The sequence below is a fragment of the Squalius cephalus genome, assembly GCF_949319135.1.
Source record: "Squalius cephalus genome assembly, chromosome: 1".
Lineage (NCBI taxonomy): Eukaryota > Metazoa > Chordata > Actinopteri > Cypriniformes > Leuciscidae > Squalius > Squalius cephalus.
Window position 1 is genome coordinate 4748292 of NC_137122.1, and position 19714 is coordinate 4768005.

The following is a 19714-nucleotide window of genomic DNA, read 5'->3' on the forward strand; positions in this document are numbered from 1 at the left end:
ACAGGTTGCAGTCTAGTATAACACCCAGGTCTTTTACTGTAGAGGATAAAGTAACATGACATCCTACTATGTTAAAGTTGTAGTGTGAGAGGTTTTTTGGGCGGTTTTTTGAACCGATGATTAGTACCTCTGTCTTGTCTGGTTTTAATAAAAGTAAATTGCGCATCATCCAATCTTTTATATCTTTAACACACTCGGTCAATTTGGATAATTTAGCGTTTTCATCTGGCCGTGATGAAATATAGATTTGAGTGTCATCAGCATAACAATGGAAACTAATTCCATGTTTCCTTATAATATTTCCAAGTGGCAGCATACTGTATATATTGAGAAAAACAGAGGGCCTAACACAGATCCCTGCGGTACTCCATAGTTTACTGGAGTTATGATAGATTTTTCTCCATTTAAATAGACAAAATGGTAGCGGTCAGATAAGTATGATCTAAACCAGCTTAATGCTTGTCCTTGAACACCAGTATAATTTTGTAGTCGATCTAAGAGTATTGTGTGATCTATAGTATCGAACGCAGCACTAAGATCAAGTAAAACTAGTATTGAGATACAGCCTTGGTCAGAAGCTAATAGTAAATCATTTGTGATTTTAACGAGTGCAGTTTCAGTGCTATGATGCGGTCTGAATCCAGACTGAAACTTTTCATAGATGTCATTTTCTTGCAAGAAAGAGCCTAGTTGGGCGGACACAACTTTTTCTAGTATTTTAGACATAAAAGGAAGATTTGAAATGGGTCTATAATTTGCTGGGTTATTATGATCTAATTGTGGTTTCTTAATGAGTGGTTTTATAACTGCCAATTTAAATGTTCTTGGAACATGACCTAAAGATAAAGATGAGTTAATAATATTGAGGAGAGGCTCTTCCACTACAGGTAACACTTCTTTCAGTAGTTTAGTGGGTATAGGATCTAATAAACATGTTGTTGTTTTAGATGAAGTGATAAGTTTATTTAACTCTTTTTGTTCTATAGTTGCAAAGCACTGTATTTGTTCTTGCGGGGTGATAGTTGAGGCTGAATTATAAGGCGCGATTGAGGACTGAACGTTTACAATTGTGGTTCTGATGCTTTCTATTTTCTCAGTGAAGAAGTTCATGAAATCATTACTACTAAACTGTAACGGAATATTTTGTTCAGGAGACATCTGTTTATTTGTTAGTCTAGCCACGGTGTTAAATAAAAACCTAGGATTGTTTTGGTTGTTTTCTATTAGTTTGCGGAGGTGCTCAGCCCTGGCCGATTTTAGGGCCTTTTTATAACGTGACATACTGTCTTTCCACGCAATTCTAAAGACCTCTAAATTAGTTTGTTTCCATTTACGCTCTAAATTACGGGTTTCTCTCTTTAGAACACGCGTAGTATTGTTGTACCATGGTGCTTTACTTTTCTCTCTGACCTTTTTTAATCTAATGGGTGCAACAATATCCAATTTTCCAGAGAGAATGGTGCTCATAGTGCTAGTTAATTCCTCTAGTTCATCTATTTGTTTGGGTTCACTGAGCAGCTGAGACAGATCAAATAAGCTATTTGAAAAATTATCTATGGTGGATGGAAGGATTGTTCTGCCTGATCGATAACGCGGCGCAGCATGACATATTACAGGAGTACGTAATATGCAAGTTACCATGTAATGGTCAGTGACATCATCACTTTGTGGAATGATGTCTATATCGGTTGGATCGGTTCCATGTGATATAATTAAATCGAGTGTATGATTAAAACGATGAGTTGGTCCGGTAACGTTTTGCTTGACCCCAAAGGAGTTTAATAAATCTGTAAACGCAGCCCCTAACGCATCATTTGGATTATCTACGTTAGGGGTGGGCGATATCTCGATATTTACGATATATCGAGATATTTTTTAAACTCGATATGGGTTTTGACATATCGTATATATCGATATATTGTTTATATTTAATTCTGATTTCGCCACTTTGCTTGTTTGCCTTCTCTGTGCTGTGCTCGCCCCCGCCCTCCTCTGCCTCCTTGCTTTTGTTCCCCCTCCCCTCGCGTGTTGTCTCATTCAACCAAGTCCCCCGAGTCCAGTCAGGCACATCAATCTTACCCTGCCCAGCGAGTGCTTGAAGTGCGTCAGAAACAGCGCGCGCGCGATCAGTTGTTGTTGGTAATTTGTTGTGTAGCGTAGCCTCTCGCCGCATTGCTTTTGTTTGAGGGCGCTTGACACACTCACACTTAACATGCTCCCCTGTAGAAACGGGCCTGGCAGCTCGCGCCAGGTCTAGACATGGTGAAAGTTTCCTGATTGTGACGGATGGCCGAATTTACATGACACATTATAAATTAGCATTAGCCTACCTATTCTGCTATAGATACAGTGCCAAAAAGAAGAGAAGAGGATAAAGGTGGATAAAGACAGAGGTAAAGTGATGTAATGAATGAACAGTTTATCAAATTGCATAGTAGTAAGATACTGTAAGAACAATGGGTCGTACATTAATATTAATATTAGCTCAAATGATCTATAGGGAATTTTAATAATTAATCATGAATATGATTAATATTTTGTATGTTACAGTTACATTAATTTATCGCAGCTGAACTAGATTGATATATGAACGATTACCATAACGGGTTATGGTTCGTCATTAATACATCAATTGTTCTTATTTCAGCTCGAAGTTATGGGATAACTTTAATGGAATTAATTTAGTTATCAAACAATCTGTTTGTCCAGCGAACAGATTGTACGTAAGATTAAATTAACTCTCAAGGAAAATTATCCTTCTTACAAACACGAGAAAGAGTATCTTTTCCAGGCCTTGAAAAGACACTCTCGGTGTTTGTAGACTAAAATTAGGTTACTTAAATCGTAGCCTACCAAGGTAAAGCATATAGCTAAGATCGAACATTTCAGGGACTAAGTAACATGGGCAATTAAAACAGAGTCAGTCAAGGACATATGGAATTTAATAATTAGACTAATACTACATCGAAACTACGAGTATACACAGAGTAAATACATATTTACAACAGAAACATACGGATGAAAACATTACAAGACCAAACGGATAACAGATGAGATAGGGAGAGGATGAAAGGGAGAAAGTGAAACTAAAGTTCAGGATGAGAGAGATCACCGAGATGCTCTCTCTCATCGCAAAAACACAGGTAACCTTTTGAGAGACAGCAAGGAATCAAATCACATTAAAAGTTCAATAAACTTATCTTGCAAAATGGTCTCTTTGTTGCTGAAGAACGCAGAGTTCATGCGTGTGTCCTAAGACCATCGTGCGTGTGTTTCTTTAAGAAAGCCGGGCTCGCGCTCTTGTGTCTTCTGGTGAGCGCGGTAGCGGGGTTTTCGAAAGAGTCTTTCTCTCTGAGTTGAAGTTGTCTGCTGCTTTTGCTTCATGGAGTCCGAAGGACGAAAATAAAGAAAAGACTTAAAGAAAATTGAAAACGCTCCCAAAGGGAGCCATAAGGTCTTCTCGCTGACGAGGCGGGTTCGTGAAAGTGCAGGAACAAAAACAAGACGAAAGGAAATACAGAACAGAACTGAACGGAACGCGGAGTGTAACCGCTTTTCTAGGGCACAGGAATTTCACTCCTCCCTGGGGCTTGAGCCAATTGGAATGCGAAATTCCAGGCGGGAGAAAAGTTCTTTGTCTCACTATGAGTTTGATTTGCATGTTTTATGGCAGTCTTAGGATCATGCCATTTCTACGTTAAACAATTATAACTGCAGTAAAATGCATTTTATCATAATTTGGTATCCATATCTTTCCTACGGGTATATGGAGGTTTAATTCAAGACCAAATTTGGTATGTTTAAAAGCTACGGCCTAGAAGTACCTTCTTACTCTGTAAGATAAGTATTAAAAGTTCGATTAACAAACTGGGAATAAGACTAACCTAAAATGTGATGTGCATTTACAAGTGGGAATGAAAATTAGACTTTTTTTTAAAAAGATCCACATGGCATATCTATGATTGCAACGGTGCACATCTGAAACATTATTCCTTTAAGGTTTACAAGAATACAACAACCCATCACAGAGAAGAACAATCGTGGAAAAGAGAAATTACATTCAGGTTTACATATTTCTTCAATGGTTATACATATAGAAAATGTAGGATTTAAGTAGGGTTAAAGATTAACACTGCTCCACTCCTAAAATCTTTGTTGCTGGACATTCCTTTAGGCAATAAAACAGCAAAGTGGGGGGAAGGCAATTGCCAGAGAATATTGTTGAACATTCTCTAACTAAAACACTTCAAGATTAAAGAATACATTTCAAAACCACACCTCTATTATAAAGCCAAATTAAATCACACATGCCTAATGTAATTGTACATAAATTAAAGTATATTCTATCCTAATTTAAACACAAAGGGATGTTTGTGTGTGTGTGTGTGTGTGTGTGTGTGTGTGTGTAGAAAGTTTCAAGTTTCGTTATCTCTCTGTGGTCCAGAGAGGGGAAGGGGGGGTTTGGAATGTAGAACTTTGCAAAGTGAAGAGAATGTATTGACTTTTATTATTCTCCAAGGTGCAATTTAGATCGTAAAAGTCAAGTTGTTCCAGTCTTTATGGAGCCTGGCGTATGATTTGTAATTTCGAAGTCAGGAGGTTACAAGCTCTGATAAGCTTAGCAAAGAACGTTTTGGGCAGGAATGTGCTTAGAAAACACAGAGAGTCCGAATTTGTTAATTCAGACCAACGACGAATGATTCGATAGCCAATGTTGTTACATTCCCCCTTTTCGTCCGGTGAAGTCCGTGTGGACATCGTCGGACGACAATCATCACAATGGTCACATGGCAGGTGAATCATGACAGTCGTGTAGCAGGTGGATCATGACGGTAGGAAGGCAGGTGGTGCTTGGAGCTGAGGATTCAGCTCGATGAGGTTCGGCGTGGTCTCTGACTTGACACCCCCCTTCTGGGGATTCCGTCTGAAACCTGCAAAGGTGCACAGCCCAATGTCGGCGGCGTTCCAGCCTCGGACCGCAGATGAAGTGTTCAGAACGGGCCGTCGAGCCAGTGCTCGGAGGGCTTTGTTGGCAGGAGCAATGTCCATGAGTTGGGACCCCCTTTTCTCACTACGGAGTTCCAGTCCTGGATTCAAGGTGACGTTGAAGTTTTTGGAGGATGGTAGTTTCAGTGCTGTCTGGTACTCTTTGCTGGGAAGCTGGTACCATGTCAGGCCATCAAGGTGTAGGATGACACCTTTCAGTACTTGAAGTCCCATTTTCTGGTTGAGCATGTTGACACGGCTGGTTGTGTCATGCTGGTCGTGAGTGACAGTGGCGGTGTGCACAGGTGCGTTAGCACGCCACCTTTCACCTGCTATCTCTGCTTGTGTGTGGGTGACTTTGCTGACCAGGGGGTGCAACCCGCAGATTTCTTCAGCGTTGTCTCTGAGTAAGGGTTTGCTAAGGCAGAGATAACAAATGTCTTTGGTCATAGTACACAGGTGTAGGTTTGGAGCTGAGTACCGTTGTGTGTCGCCATCGTGGTAGGCCACCACGTCTGGAGGGCTTATCTTGAGGTGGGTGTTGTTTTCCCAAAATCTGACCTTGCAAATGTCTGTAAGTCTGTAGACTTGGCTTGACTCGATGATAGGCGGATTTAGGAGAAGGCCCACTTCTCTCTGCTCGGGATCGACGCAGAGGGAGATGGTGCTACCCAGAGAGTAGGCCAGGTGTTTTTGTAGAAAGTCAGCTGGCGTGTTGATGGCGGAAACCAGCACAGTTAGCATCAGGCTTAGTATCAGGTATGGTGGGATTACACCTGTGGCTATGCTGTCATTGGAGGAGCTAACCTCCCACAGCATGTCTGTCGTTGGCACTGTAACCAGCTGAGTCTGGACAAAGTCACTCTGTAAGACCGTAAACTGCGGCTTCGTGGAGTTTGAGGTCTGGTTCGCTGCATTTACACTGGACACACCAATGTTAAACAGAGTTCTGGCGGCAGCTCCGGTTCCGAGCAACGCTCCCAGGAACTGGCTGGAGTGGTGGTTGATGCTTAGGAGTCCCGATTGTGCAACAGTCACTTTCTCAAGTTGGTTGAACATGTGTTCGACCTTGGCCTCGGCGTGAGAGAGGGAGTCCTCTGTCCGTCGGACACTTGTCCAGCTGTATTGGGCTACGGAGCTGGGGTGGTGTGCTCTGTAGACCGGGCGGGGCTGGATGAGTCGAACATGCACTTGCTGGGGGTAGGTCCTGCCGTCAGTGATCTGGGGTCTCGGTCGTTCTCTCGGTGGCAGCTGTCCTCTGGTTGGCAGACAGTACAGCATGGCGAACCACAGCAGCAACCTGGTACAGACAACAGGGAGAGAGAGAGAGAAAGGAGAGGAAGAAGCCAGCAAGGGTTGTCTTTGATTGGACAGGGCAGTCTTTTTACTTTGTGGGCGGCGACTGGGTTTAGTTCGCCTTGGCCCATGTTTTGCCACATCTTGCTGTCGGCTTGTCGCTTGCTTCAGTGTCTCGTCAGTGTCTCTGGTGTTGCGTTGTGCAGCACATGATGCGTTATAGATGAACATTAGCAGTTTATCCCCCTTTGTGCGCCGTGGCAGTACAAGCCTTGGCATTGTGATGTCAATCGGTGCACAACTCATAATGTTGTTCTGTACGCGCAGCATGTGCGTTGTGTTATGCAGTGGTCTGAGGCACTGGTTGTCAGTGAGGTCAGACGGCATGCTAGGGTGGTTGGAGGGTTTTGAGATGTGGGCATTTAAAGTCTTGATGTGGATGTCAGAAGCCCGCATGTCAGTTATTTTTGTCTTTGCAAACAGCGGAGTCAGCGTAAGCGGCTCTGAGGTAGGCAGTTGAGCATGTAAAGTTCTTATGCTGTGTTTAATCTTCACTTTCTTTAGGGTGGGTGGGTGGGTTGAAAGTGGCCACAGCTTGTTGTTTAGTGCGCCAGGCTTGGCAATGGCTTGAATGAGGTCATGTCGCTGCAGGTCAGTCATTACATTGAGGCAGCAAGTGTCAAAGTCTTTGGTGGGCTGTAAGGTGCAGGGTAGCGGATTCGAACCTTCAGTTGGTGCTGAGTCTGTGTCTTTTTGGCTGGCTGTGGGAGTTCCCATGAACTCTGTGACCGTTGTGACCTGACCGTCTGACTGTGACTGGAGGGGGCAAAGTTCTCGTACTTGAGCCCAGACTTTGAGCTGTTTCAAGTCCAGTAACGGTTCAAAACGATCTAGAAGGTCTCTGCCGATGAGGAACGGAAAAGTGTCCATTTTTGAGATGAACACGGGATGGACTAGACTCAAAGGACCAATCGTCAGGTGAATGTGGGCTACCTGTTCGAGCCGGATGTCATGTTGACTGTATGACTGTATGTTCAGTTCACAAGTTTGAGGTGTAAGAGTTCGGTCTTGTCTCTTAGCTTTAAATTGGAGTCTTTGGAACAGATGATTTGAGATCACCGTAATGTCCGATCCTGTGTCTATCAGGGCTTCCATGCTCACTTCCTCTTCCAACGTGATGTTCAGGTAGAGTTTTTGGGCCACCCCCTTTTTGATTAGGTTGCCCAGGAATGTTGGCATGACAGGTGTGACGGTCGTTGGGTGGTTAGGACCGGTCTCGTGTAGCTTGCTGTGGAGGCAGTTAGACAGAACAGCGTTTTCTGGTACCTTGGTATTTTGGTACCTGGTGTGAGGAGGTGTGCTGTTTCGTTCATGGTGTGCAGCTGTCAGCTGTGGAGCTTGGGTGATGCTGTCACATTGTGATGTGACAGTTAGCTCTGTGGTCTGTGGATGATGAGCAGTGTTCGAGGTGCTTGGCTCAGTCAGATGGCGGTCAGACAGGGTGTTGATTTCAGTTCTTATGCTTAGACATAAGATGTCTGGGTCTTTCTTGTCTTGCTTGTGAGTTTTTCTGTAAAGAAGCTCTTTCAGCACCCTCAGGATCTCTGCTGTTTCAGACGTGGCTGCGCTGTGTTTTTCTGATGTGGGCTCAGGATTGAGCTTACCAGTGTCGTGTCGAGAGTGGTTCCAGTCTCTGTCGGGGCTTGGTGTTTTGGCCGGCGGGTGATGCTGGTCCCAGAATCTTTTAGAGCGGTTGCTCTGGTGCTTTGGTCGAGCACCACCACGATTGTGTTGCCCTCTGCTGGCGTGGAACGGTTTTGACTGTCCGTCAAAAAGTCTGTGACTGTGGTGTTGTGGGGCGCCCTCTAAAGTCAGCTCTGGGCAGTGCTCAGAGACAGAATAGCTCGTGGGGTTTTTCACAGCCTTTTCAGAAATAGTCTTTTGCTTGTTGTAGGCTTTATGGGCTAGTTCTCGCAGCTGTTGTGTAGACATGCTTCGTGGGCACACGGCCACGCCCAAATGGTAACTTAAAGTGGGATGTAGGTTTCTGAGGAACAGAGTCTTAAAGTTGATGTCCTGTTCCATCCCGGGCTCATTCCGTGCTCCGAAGAAGACTTGTCGGAGTCGGTTGTAGTAGGTCTGGGGGTGTTCACGCCGACCTTGCTTGAGGTCTACAGCAGCGAAGAAACCTTGATCGGAGTCTGGATCAGAGAATTCACGGATCAAAGCTTGCCGTAATTGTTGGACGTCCGTTTTGACAGTCTGAGGTTGACGGTCTAGGAAGCTACGAACATCACTGCTAGCCGTTATTCTTAACAGATACAAATTGTCCCAAGCTGTCATGTTGGCGACAGTTTGCAAGTGAAAGTCGATGTCTTTTAAATAAGCATGAACGTCACGACCTTCTGCAGAATCTGGATCGAACATAGGAATGTTTCGAGCTAGCTTGTCAAGTTCTCGGGGGGTCATGCCGTGGTTAGTGGCATGGGTTGTCTGAAGGGGTCCTCCCCCTTTTGCTGCTGACAGGTGTTCTGGAAAGCTGGCTGGTGATGTCTTGAGCCGTGGGCTTACATCTACCTTTTCAGCTCTGGGTTCTTGGCTGAAAGAATTGGAGTGGCGGGCCGGGAGAAACTCTGTGATGTGTGTTTCTCCGTTCCAGCTACTCTGCAGTCTGTAAGAATGTTTCAGCTCTCTGTGAACAATGTCAAGTTCGTCTTTGAGATCGTGTTTCTGCAGAGTAAGCTCATGGATCTCAGCTCGGGCCGCTTGCAAGTGTTTCTCGCAGGCCCTGGCTTTAGCGTCTCTGTCTTTTATTTCAGTCTCTGCTCTTGCAAGGAGAGCTTCACCTTGTTGGAGTTTTTCGTCGAGTTCTCTTCTGGTTTCTTTCGCCGACTGTTCTCTTTGGTCTGTGTCAAGGCGAAGATCTTGCAGGGTATATTGAAGTCTTTCTACTTCTTTCTGTAGCTCTGGATCTGTGGCGTCCTCTTTCTCGCGCTGGTACTGGGTCTCGAGGAGGAGCTGATCTAGACGACTCTGGGTCCGGGCCTGGTCCTTCCAGGCCTCATCCGCTTGAAGCTTTAGCGTTGCGGCTTGCTGCTCCAGGTCGATGTTGCTCCGTTCGCTGAGCCGTGCCTGGGCGACGAGGAGGTGAGCTAGGGTCCCGGTGATCCTGGCGAGTTCTTTGTGGGTGTAACTCTGGCTAGGATCCTGTGCCATCAGCTGGTCCAGCTCAGTGTCCAGCTGCGTTTGGTTCAGATGCTGCAGGTCACTGGCTTCCTTGGGCAGGAAGGTGCTCGTTGTCGCTTCCAGCCATGTCGCTAAGTGCTCCCGACGGACCGCGGGACTGGATGCACGGGACATATTGGCTTCACTGTAGGCGAGAGAAGCACAGCACACACACAAAGAGACCAATGCGAGTTTGTTCTAAGGTTAAAGAGCTATACTCATACGGGCTATGCCGTTTATGAGAATTTTGGGCTAACTGATGCACAGTTAGACAGTTAGCGGAGCCAATTGACTTGGGTCGAAGGACCCGAACTAGAGATTTTGGCAGGCAGTAGCCTGGCGGGTCACGTGTTGTGACGCCGGCTCTGGTTGTCGCTCTACTTATTCAGTTTTCTTTGGTGGCTCTCACAGGTTACTGTCTTTAGGTGAACTGAAAGAAACAAATCACAACAAAACAAAGGATAGAAAAGATCAAAGTGAAACAAAACACTAGTGATGACTAGGTCTGGAATTAAATGAAACAGAACAGTAACACGGTACGTGTTAGAGAGGGTAACGAGACCTAAGCTATTACCACTGCTAGGGTTTAGGATAGGGCCAACAGGTGAGTGGGGCTATCGGGGCAGGAAGCCTAGGAAGAGGGTGTGGCTTGGAGAGGAAAGGTGGGTCAAAACACTTAAAATATATCCGGGGGAATATCTAATATTCTGGGGCTTATACTAAGAGAATGGGTTTTATCACATTTAGTTTACCTGATGTGAATTGAGGCCACTCAGGTGGAAACCAGTGGCTCGGTCAACCTCTCCGACAGTTCTCCAACACTTGACCGCAGTGCTCCCGGGCAACCTCGTCTCTCGGTACCACGGTGTGCCCACTCAAACCACTTGCGACTTTAAACACAAAGTGGCAACGCCAAGGTGTCAATCATCAGACGGCACGGAAAGATTGAGTTTTCCTCGGAACTCTCCTTTCGGAGTGGTCCTTTCAGCAGACCCCAGTTCGAGTGATTGTCTCAAAATTGCCTTGTGTGTCGCTGACGTTGACTTAACCTTTTGGCGGGCCAAATTGCTGATGTCGGGGTGGCGTGCCACAACCGGAGGTACGAGATTCAGAAGAGTCCGAGACACACGGCCAGTGTCAGGTAGCGTCGGACAGGTGAGCTCGCTTGCCGGAGACCAAGCAGAGATGGCTGTCAGATCACAAAGGGAGTACTACAATAAATACACAGAAGGATGAACAAGGGAAACTTAAAGTGAATTAAGGCTTGCTTGTTTAAAACCAATTGAGTAGTTATGTATGTAGAAAGGAGAGTCAAAGGTTTTACTAAATAATGATAAAACAATAGGAAGTTATGATAATGTTAATTATCAAAATGACCTAACCCGAAAGAGAGAAGGAAAAGAATAACAGTAGGAATAAAATAATAGGAAAAATAAATAAATAAATAAAAATTTAAAAATCAAAATAGAAAGGAACAGGATTGAAACACGGGAGAAGAAGCAGGCCGCAGTAGCTGGTTTTCACCACAAGGGGGCGTGCTCCCTCTCTGTGCTCAACCTGCCAAACATAAAACTTAATTCAAATTAAAAATTCAAAACTTGTTTAAATTAAAATTTAAAATAAGCATGTAAGGAAATGTAAAAATAAGAATGATCTCTTATAATAATCCAGATACCCTAAAGTATCAGTCCTATTTATAAAAATAATCAGGAGAGGAAGACGATATAAAAGAGTGAAAGGAGGGAAACAGTGATGCCGACTTAGTATCCACAAGGCCACACGGTGGCGCTGTTTCCTCCAAGTGGATACCAGTGGCTGAATAGACAACTCAATTTAAATTTAAAATTCAAACTAGTTCAAATCAAATTTAAATGAGCATGTAAAGAAACGGAGAACTCAGAATAATATCCCATAAAAATTAATGTTAACAGTGAAGTCTCATCAATAATTTATTAAGAAAACCAAAAGAGAAAAGTAGAAGTAAACAATTCACGAAAGGATTTGAAAAGAGAGGAAAGAGAGCTGAGTGAACCGACCTCGCGGGTGGCGGCCACTAGGTGCCGTTGTTTCCTCTAAGGGAATGGCTGAGATTTAATCTGAGTTTTAATCCAAATCTTGTTTGAACCAAACTCAGAGTAAATGTATCAGTCCAAAAGCAGGAAAATTGTCTAACACAAAATAATAAACGCACGAGCAAAGCTATAAATGCGAATAGTTATTTAGAGTTTAAACATTAATTCACAGGGAAATGAATTCAGCCGTGAAGAGAGCGTTATCTGATAACTGGCCACGCGATGGCGTTGTTGCACTCATGCAGGCGGAAATCAAGGGGGCAAAAGGGGTAATTTGAGGCTGCTAAACACTTACGCCCTCTGGCGTTTAGTAAATGGAATTACACAACTTCAATGTGATTCAAACGCTAAGAGCTTTTCAGCTCGCGTCACGCGCTGATTTCTGCAACACTCACAAATAGGACAGAGGTCTCGGCGGACCTTTTGGTGCTATTAATACTGCACAGGAAAGTATGGCGGGGTTTCTTCCCGCAAATACTCAAATGTGGACAACAGGAATTTTCCGTCTGTTGCTAGACTCCCATATTACACATGTATCAAAATAGCACTTGATTTGTGTATTTAGGTTTTCGATTGATTAGCTAGGTCAATGTTAACCAGGAGTTCACCGTTTTGTTGAATATCACTGGACTAACCACGAATTCAATAACGATATTGCATGCATGCAAGGCCTATGTTTAATAAGGAATCTCGCTTAGAAAACATATTTATTAATACCGGTAGTACGCACGTGAGAATTCTTCGTTCACAGTGAATAATATTAAATATTAATATTAAATATAATATTAAATACTGCAGTGTACGTAGCATTTAACAGTGCTAAAATCGTCTAGGCATATTTTAGCAACTTGTTAAAATGTACGTTAGGCCTACTGACTTCGGCTTTTTGCCTTGGACAGTTAGGAGTGAGTTCGCGTTAGCGACTTAACTCACAAATTCATAATTTCATAATGCGCAAAAATTATTAATAACCATATAAACAGACTGAAACTGAATATTGCCCATAAACAAAGTTTGAAATGCCCGCATTCTCCACCACAAACTGTAAGAACAATGGGTCGTACATTAATATTAATATTAGCTCAAATGATCTATAGGGAATTTTAATAATTAATCATGAATATGATTAATATTTTGTATGTTACAGTTACATTAATTTATCGCAGCTGAACTAGATTGATATATGAACGATTACCATAACGGGTTATGGTTCGTCATTAATACATCAATTGTTCTTATTTCAGCTCGAAGTTATGGGATAACTTTAATGGAATTAATTTAGTTATCAAACAATCTGTTTGTCCAGCGAACAGATTGTACGTAAGATTAAATTAACTCTCAAGGAAAATTATCCTTCTTACAAACACGAGAAAGAGTATCTTTTCCAGGCCTTGAAAAGACACTCTCGGTGTTTGTAGACTAAAATTAGGTTACTTAAATCGTAGCCTACCAAGGTAAAGCATATAGCTAAGATCGAACATTTCAGGGACTAAGTAACATGGGCAATTAAAACGGAGTCAGTCAAGGACATATGGAATTTAATAATTAGACTAATACTACATCGAAACTACGAGTATACACAGAGTAAATACATATTTACAACAGAAACATACGGATGAAAACATTACAAGACCAAACGGATAACAGATGAGATAGGGAGAGGATGAAAGGGAGAAAGTGAAACTAAAGTTCAGGATGAGAGAGATCACCGAGATGCTCTCTCTCATCGCAAAAACACAGGTAACCTTTTGAGAGACAGCAAGGAATCAAATCACATTAAAAGTTCAATAAACTTATCTTGCAAAATGGTCTCTTTGTTGCTGAAGAACGCAGAGTTCATGCGTGTGTCCTAAGACCATCGTGCGTGTGTTTCTTTAAGAAAGCCGGGCTCGCGCTCTTGTGTCTTCTGGTGAGCGCGGTAGCGGGGTTTTCGAAAGAGTCTTTCTCTCTGAGTTGAAGTTGTCTGCTGCTTTTGCTTCATGGAGTCCGAAGGACGAAAATAAAGAAAAGACTTAAAGAAAATTGAAAACGCTCCCAAAGGGAGCCATAAGGTCTTCTCGCTGACGAGGCGGGTTCGTGAAAGTGCAGGAACAAAAACAAGACGAAAGGAAATACAGAACAGAACTGAACGGAACGCGGAGTGTAACCGCTTTTCTAGGGCACAGGAATTTCACTCCTCCCTGGGGCTTGAGCCAATTGGAATGCGAAATTCCAGGCGGGAGAAAAGTTCTTTGTCTCACTATGAGTTTGATTTGCATGTTTTGTGGCAGTCTTAGGATCATGCCATTTCTACGTTAAACAATTATAACTGCAGTAAAATGCATTTTATCATAATTTGGTATCCATATCTTTCCTACGGGTATATGGAGGTTTAATTCAAGACCAAATTTGGTATGTTTAAAAGCTACGGCCTAGAAGTACCTTCTTACTCTATAAGATAAGTATTAAAAGTTCGATTAACAAACTGGGAATAAGACTAACCTAAAATGTGATGTGCATTTACAAGTGGGAATGAAAATTAGACTTTTTTTTAAAAAGATCCACATGGCATATCTATGATTGCAACGGTGCACATCTGAAACATTATTCCTTTAAGGTTTACAAGAATACAACAACCCATCACAGAGAAGAACAATCGTGGAAAAGAGAAATTACATTCAGGTTTACATATTTCTTCAATGGTTATACATATAGAAAATGTAGGATTTAAGTAGGGTTAAAGATTAACACTGCTCCACTCCTAAAATCTTTGTTGCTGGACATTCCTTTAGGCAATAAAACAGCAAAGTGGGGGGAAGGCAATTGCCAGAGAATATTGTTGAACATTCTCTAACTAAAACACTTCAAGATTAAAGAATACATTTCAAAACCACACCTCTATTATAAAGCCAAATTAAATCACACATGCCTAATGTAATTGTACATAAATTAAAGTATATTCTATCCTAATTTAAACACAAAGGGATGTTTGTGTGTGTGTGTGTGTGTGTGTGTGTGTGTGTGTGTGTGTGTAGAAAGTTTCAAGTTTCGTTATCTCTCTGTGGTCCAGAGAGGGGAAGGGGGGGTTTGGAATGTAGAACTTTGCAAAGTGAAGAGAATGTATTGACTTTTATTATTCTCCAAGGTGCAATTTAGATCGTAAAAGTCAAGTTGTTCCAGTCTTTATGGAGCCTGGCGTATGATTTGTAATTTCGAAGTCAGGAGGTTACAAGCTCTGATAAGCTTAGCAAAGAACGTTTTGGGCAGGAATGTGCTTAGAAAACACAGAGAGTCCGAATTTGTTAATTCAGACCAACGACGAATGATTCGATAGCCAATGTTGTTACAATACTGTAATTTAATGGCAGTTATTTTTACCTTAAACTTTATGCTAGCAGTTGTTCTGAGTTCTCCAGAGGCCCCAGACAGTGTGATTTTGTAACAATCATGTCAATTTTTAAATGCATTTGTATCACTTTTTTTTTAATTAATGTTTTACTCTACAGTGCCGTTTTTGGGGGATATATGGCATTTTTTTTATTTATTTGCCAAAATTAGTAATGATATTTTTATACAGGTTTATTTAAAATAGTGCAATATGTATTATTTCTTCCTTTATTTTACAGTTAAATTATTATTTTTGTATACAGGGATTTTTTTTTTTTTAAATGTCGCAGAAACACTTTGTTCCTGCATGAACTGCCTACCTATTTGCACTACAATAAAAAAAGACTTTGTGGTATTTGGCATATTTGTTTTTGCAGTAGTTTTTGGGGGGTTATTTTTCTTGTAAAGATATCGAGATATATATCGTATATCGAGATATAGCAAAATATATCGAGATATATTTTTTGCTCCATATCGCCCAGCCCTAATCTACGTGTATGTTAAAATCTACAACAATTAATGCTTTATCGACATTGACTAATAGGTCTGAGAGAAAATCTGCAAACTCTTTTAGGAAATCAGTGTAAGGCCCAGGCGGTCTATATACGGTAGCCAAGGCTAGAGATAATAGGGATGTTTTTCTAACATCTAAGAGAGTAACATTTGGTACAAGTACTTCAAACGAAATAAACGTATAACCCGTTTTCTGAGTAACATTGAGAATATCTCTATAGATTGTTGCAACACCGCCGCCACGACCAATCAGACGGGGCTCATGCTTATATGAGTATCCTGATGGAGTAGACTCATTTAGACCGAAATAATCATTTGGTTTAAGCCAGGTTTCAGTAAGGCAAAGTACATCGAAGCTATTATCTGTGACTATTTAATTTACAATAACTGCCTTAGGTGTGAGTGATCTAATGTTTAGAAGACCTAGCTTTAGAAATTGTTTTTGTTTACTAATAGCAACATTTTCTGTTTTAATAACAATTAGATTTTTCCTAGATCCTGCAGTAGATTTATTATTTGATCTCACTAAACGAGGAATAGACACAGTTTCTATGCAATGTTCTACACTAGTATTTATATCAATTAAATTGGTGCAGCAGAGACTGTGATTTGGACTTTTGGTTACTAGTCAAAAGGTATTTAACATTTTGGAGATGTTATCCGACAGAAGATCCGCTCCGAATCTGCTTGGGTGTAAGCCTTTAGCACGGAAAAGCATAGGACACTCCCAAAACAGATTCCAATTATTTACAAAGAGCAGTTTCTGCTCATTGCACCATGACATTAACCATTCATTTAGCGCAAATAATCTACTAAACTTTTCATGTCCTAGTCGGTACGTGGGAAGCGGTCCTGACACAATGATCGTTGTTTCAGGCGATGTGCTGCGTACCGTATCGATCAGAGTCCTGAAGTCTTTCTTCAGAACCTCCGTCTGGCGCAGCCTGATGTCGTTCAGGACCACAGTTCCGACGCGCTCGTCACCGTTCAGAATCTCGGGAACGCGAGCAGCGATTTCAGAAACACGAGCACCAGGAAAGCACCTTACTTTTACCTGACGTAGCGTGTACGTGCCGAACGATGGAATCGCCGATGATGACAGCATCGCGTTCTGTTTCGCGAAGAGGGGAGAAACGATTTTGGGTGGATATCTCGAAAACCGGGAGGGTCGGAGAGAGTCTTGGTCTAGACCTGACTCGCGTCTTCCGCTGCGGAATCATCCAGGCTTCGTGGTGGCGTGTTGGAGCCGGAGTGAACGAGACCATGGCTGATCGTGACCTCGGCACTCGGGACCGATGCTGAGAAACGCACGGAGTAGACAAGGTCAGAGTCAGCGGGTTAGTAACGTTAGTCACTGATTTGTGTGCATCGGCACGTGATGTTTCAAGAGCTAAACGCCGGTCTCTCAGCTAGGCTTGTCTCACTAAAAGGTCGTGGATCTGTTTCTCAACACCTTCCAGCTCAGACTGCAGTGCGTGCAGCTCGAATGTGTCCTCACCTGCACCAAAAGGTAGACTACTTTCATCTGATATATTCGCCATTTTAACAGATGGACAGTAAGTTAGCAGCGACGCTACCAGTGATGCTATCAGTATTAATACTAAATTATGACTGAAGTCTTGGATATAATCCGTCTTTTTAGTGGTACGGGTGTAGAGTAGACGCACGATAGGCGAAAAAATGTTTGTTTGTAAGTGAGTGTGGAGAAGACGCGTTCAGCCGTGATCCACAGGAGTAACCTATAAGAGTATCCGATGTTGGATCAATAATAGGCTTGAGAAGCGTCTGCTCAACAGTCCGTGTTGTAACCATGAGGTGAGGAAAAGTAGAAAATGTTCGTTGTAAGTGAGTTTAAAAAGAAAAATCAAAAATTATAAATCAAATCGATGGAACTCCAAAGACAACGCGTTCAGACGCGACGCATGCGCATTCGTCAATCTTCAAAAGTCCCAATTGTAGTCCCTGCTTTTTTTGAGAGACCCCTCCACCGAAGGAATCTATTCACTATTTGTGTTGGCACATGTGTTGATCCACTGAAAAACCTAAGCAAAGTCCCATTAAATGATTCAAATGGAAATGTGGATGTTGCCCACTGTGGTCCCCAGTTATGCACGCCTGCTGCCAATTGCATTAATAAATGCACATTAAAAGAAGCATTAGCAGCGCCATACAGTTTCTCAAAGTTGAGCACAAATTTTCGCAGAGCTTGTTCTGCCACATCCACATGTCTCACTTTGATGGCATCCTGAAGAAAAGTGTGTATCGCAAAAATTAATAAAAAAGATGATTCCAATACTTCTTTTTCAGAATGCCATTCAAAACAGGCAATGCATAAAACAACAAAAATGACCTCCACTCAGATGCTTTCCAGAATGTTCTGTCCTTCACTGATCTTGGTGCCCTTGTGAGTTAATGGCCAGCAATTCCTGGTCCATATCATTGACCTTACCGCCCAAGTATCAGTCTTCATTATGGTGCTTACTGTCTAGCCACATAGTGTTTTGTGACACCCAGGCAGACAGTGTTGGTTCTCAGGAATGAATCCAGTGATCATCTTGAAGCTCTCAAGTTCCATCAAAGGGGATGGGCCTTTCACACCCATTACTGGATTAGCAGGTGTTGCCAGCATAGCATGCCGAAGAGGATCCATCTCTGTCTGTAAAGGTGGTTCTGGGGTTTCCCAGACATATGGACCACCACCAGTGTGATGGCAGAAGTCACACCCATATTTGCCATATAACTGTTTTGTGTTTCTCAGGAGGGGGCAAGCAACTGAATCTGAGGAGCACAAGAGTAAATTAACTTTGCTTGTATGCAATAAACACAGAATGTGATCGTCTATTTGTCAATATCTGTTAATCGAAACTCTCTTCTTAGCACATGCATAAATATCACGACAAAACAACAATATAGCATTGAATAAACATACATATGTCTACTTATACACATACATGTTCACCTTAAGTATATTGATAGAAACTTGCGTTGTCAAGAACGCACACACATCAAACAAACAATGATGTCTCGTTACAGCGGCAGATATAAACTTGTTCGTTCATGTCCCTGACTCCGCCCACATGTGATGTCACAGAATAATTCAAAATAAGAGTTCGACAGGGATTTTATACAGAAACGAGGATGCACAAAGAATTGAGAAGCACCCATAAAGATGTCGTAGGCCTCCTCTCATTTGAGAATTGTCATGCTGAGGCCTCCATCCCCCAGAGTTCAACCAGGCAGATACATCTGTCTCTGCATCGGGAAGTGGCCCCCTCTCTTAATCAGAGAGTGGTGTTTAGGCCCTTCACTTCCCTAGCTCTGTGTTGTGCATATAAAATATATGAATGACAAGTTAGATATATATTTGGAGACTAACTTAAATACTGCTTCTCACTCAGTTGTTTGGGAAACCCTTAAGGCATATATGAGAGGTCACATTATCTCATATTTATCCCATAAAAATAAACAAAAGAGAGACAAATTATCGCAACTAGAACATGAAATAAAAATACTTGAAATCCAACATGCCCAAACCAAACAATCCGAAACCCTTAGTGCATTAAAACTAAAACGGACTTTGTATGACAATCTTTGCACTAGTAAAGCTGAAGCAGCCATGGCGAGAACTAAATATCATTATTATGAGTTTGGTAACAAAACTAGCAAGTTGCTCGCCTGGCAGCTAAAGCAAGAAGATACAGAAAAATACATACAATGCATCAAATCTGATGATGGCCAGTATTTAGAAGGCTCTAAGGACATAAACTTGGAATTGAAAAAATATTATGAAACGTTATATAAAACAAAGCAGTCAACGGAAACTGAAATCAAAGACTTCCTTAATAAATTAACAATGCCTAAACTTACAGTTACAGATAGGAATCTATTAGATGAAGCGATACTAGAAAAAGAGGTTCACCGAGCGATCAAGTCCTTACAAAATAATAGAGCCCCAGGACCTGACGGGTATCCAATTGAATACTTCAAAACTATCTTAGAAAAAATACTAACACCGCTAACAAACATGATTAGAGAAGCATTTCAAAAAGAAACACTCCCAAAAACATTGCAGTTGGCAACTATTACGCTACTTCCAAAACCTGGAAAGGATCCACAAAAGTGCAGCAATTATAGACCCCTCAGCCTCCTTAACTCTGATTATAAAATTTTATCGAAAATTATTGCACAACGCTTAGAGAAAGTAGTTCCAAAAATTATTAATACAGACCAAACGGGTTTTATCAAGAATAGACAAG

The 19714-nt window shown here is 42.1% G+C and overlaps 3 protein-coding genes across 4 annotated transcripts in view; all 3 read left to right on the forward strand.

Moving 5' to 3' along the window:
* Positions 1 to 19714, forward strand: part of LOC307156367 (uncharacterized protein) — a 1306365-nt gene that overhangs the window by 830211 nt on the left and 456440 nt on the right. The gene's annotated exons all lie outside the window — the stretch shown is intronic.
* Positions 1 to 19714, forward strand: part of LOC307156201 (uncharacterized protein) — a 127642-nt gene that overhangs the window by 73505 nt on the left and 34423 nt on the right. The gene's annotated exons all lie outside the window — the stretch shown is intronic.
* The window catches only part of LOC307156000 (uncharacterized protein), a 279400-nt gene continuing 261738 nt past the window's right edge, over positions 2053 to 19714 (forward strand). The window contains exon 1 of the mRNA XM_079867152.1: positions 2053 to 2393. The gene's annotated coding sequence lies outside the window, so the exon portion shown is untranslated. The remainder of the gene's footprint in view (positions 2394 to 19714) is intronic.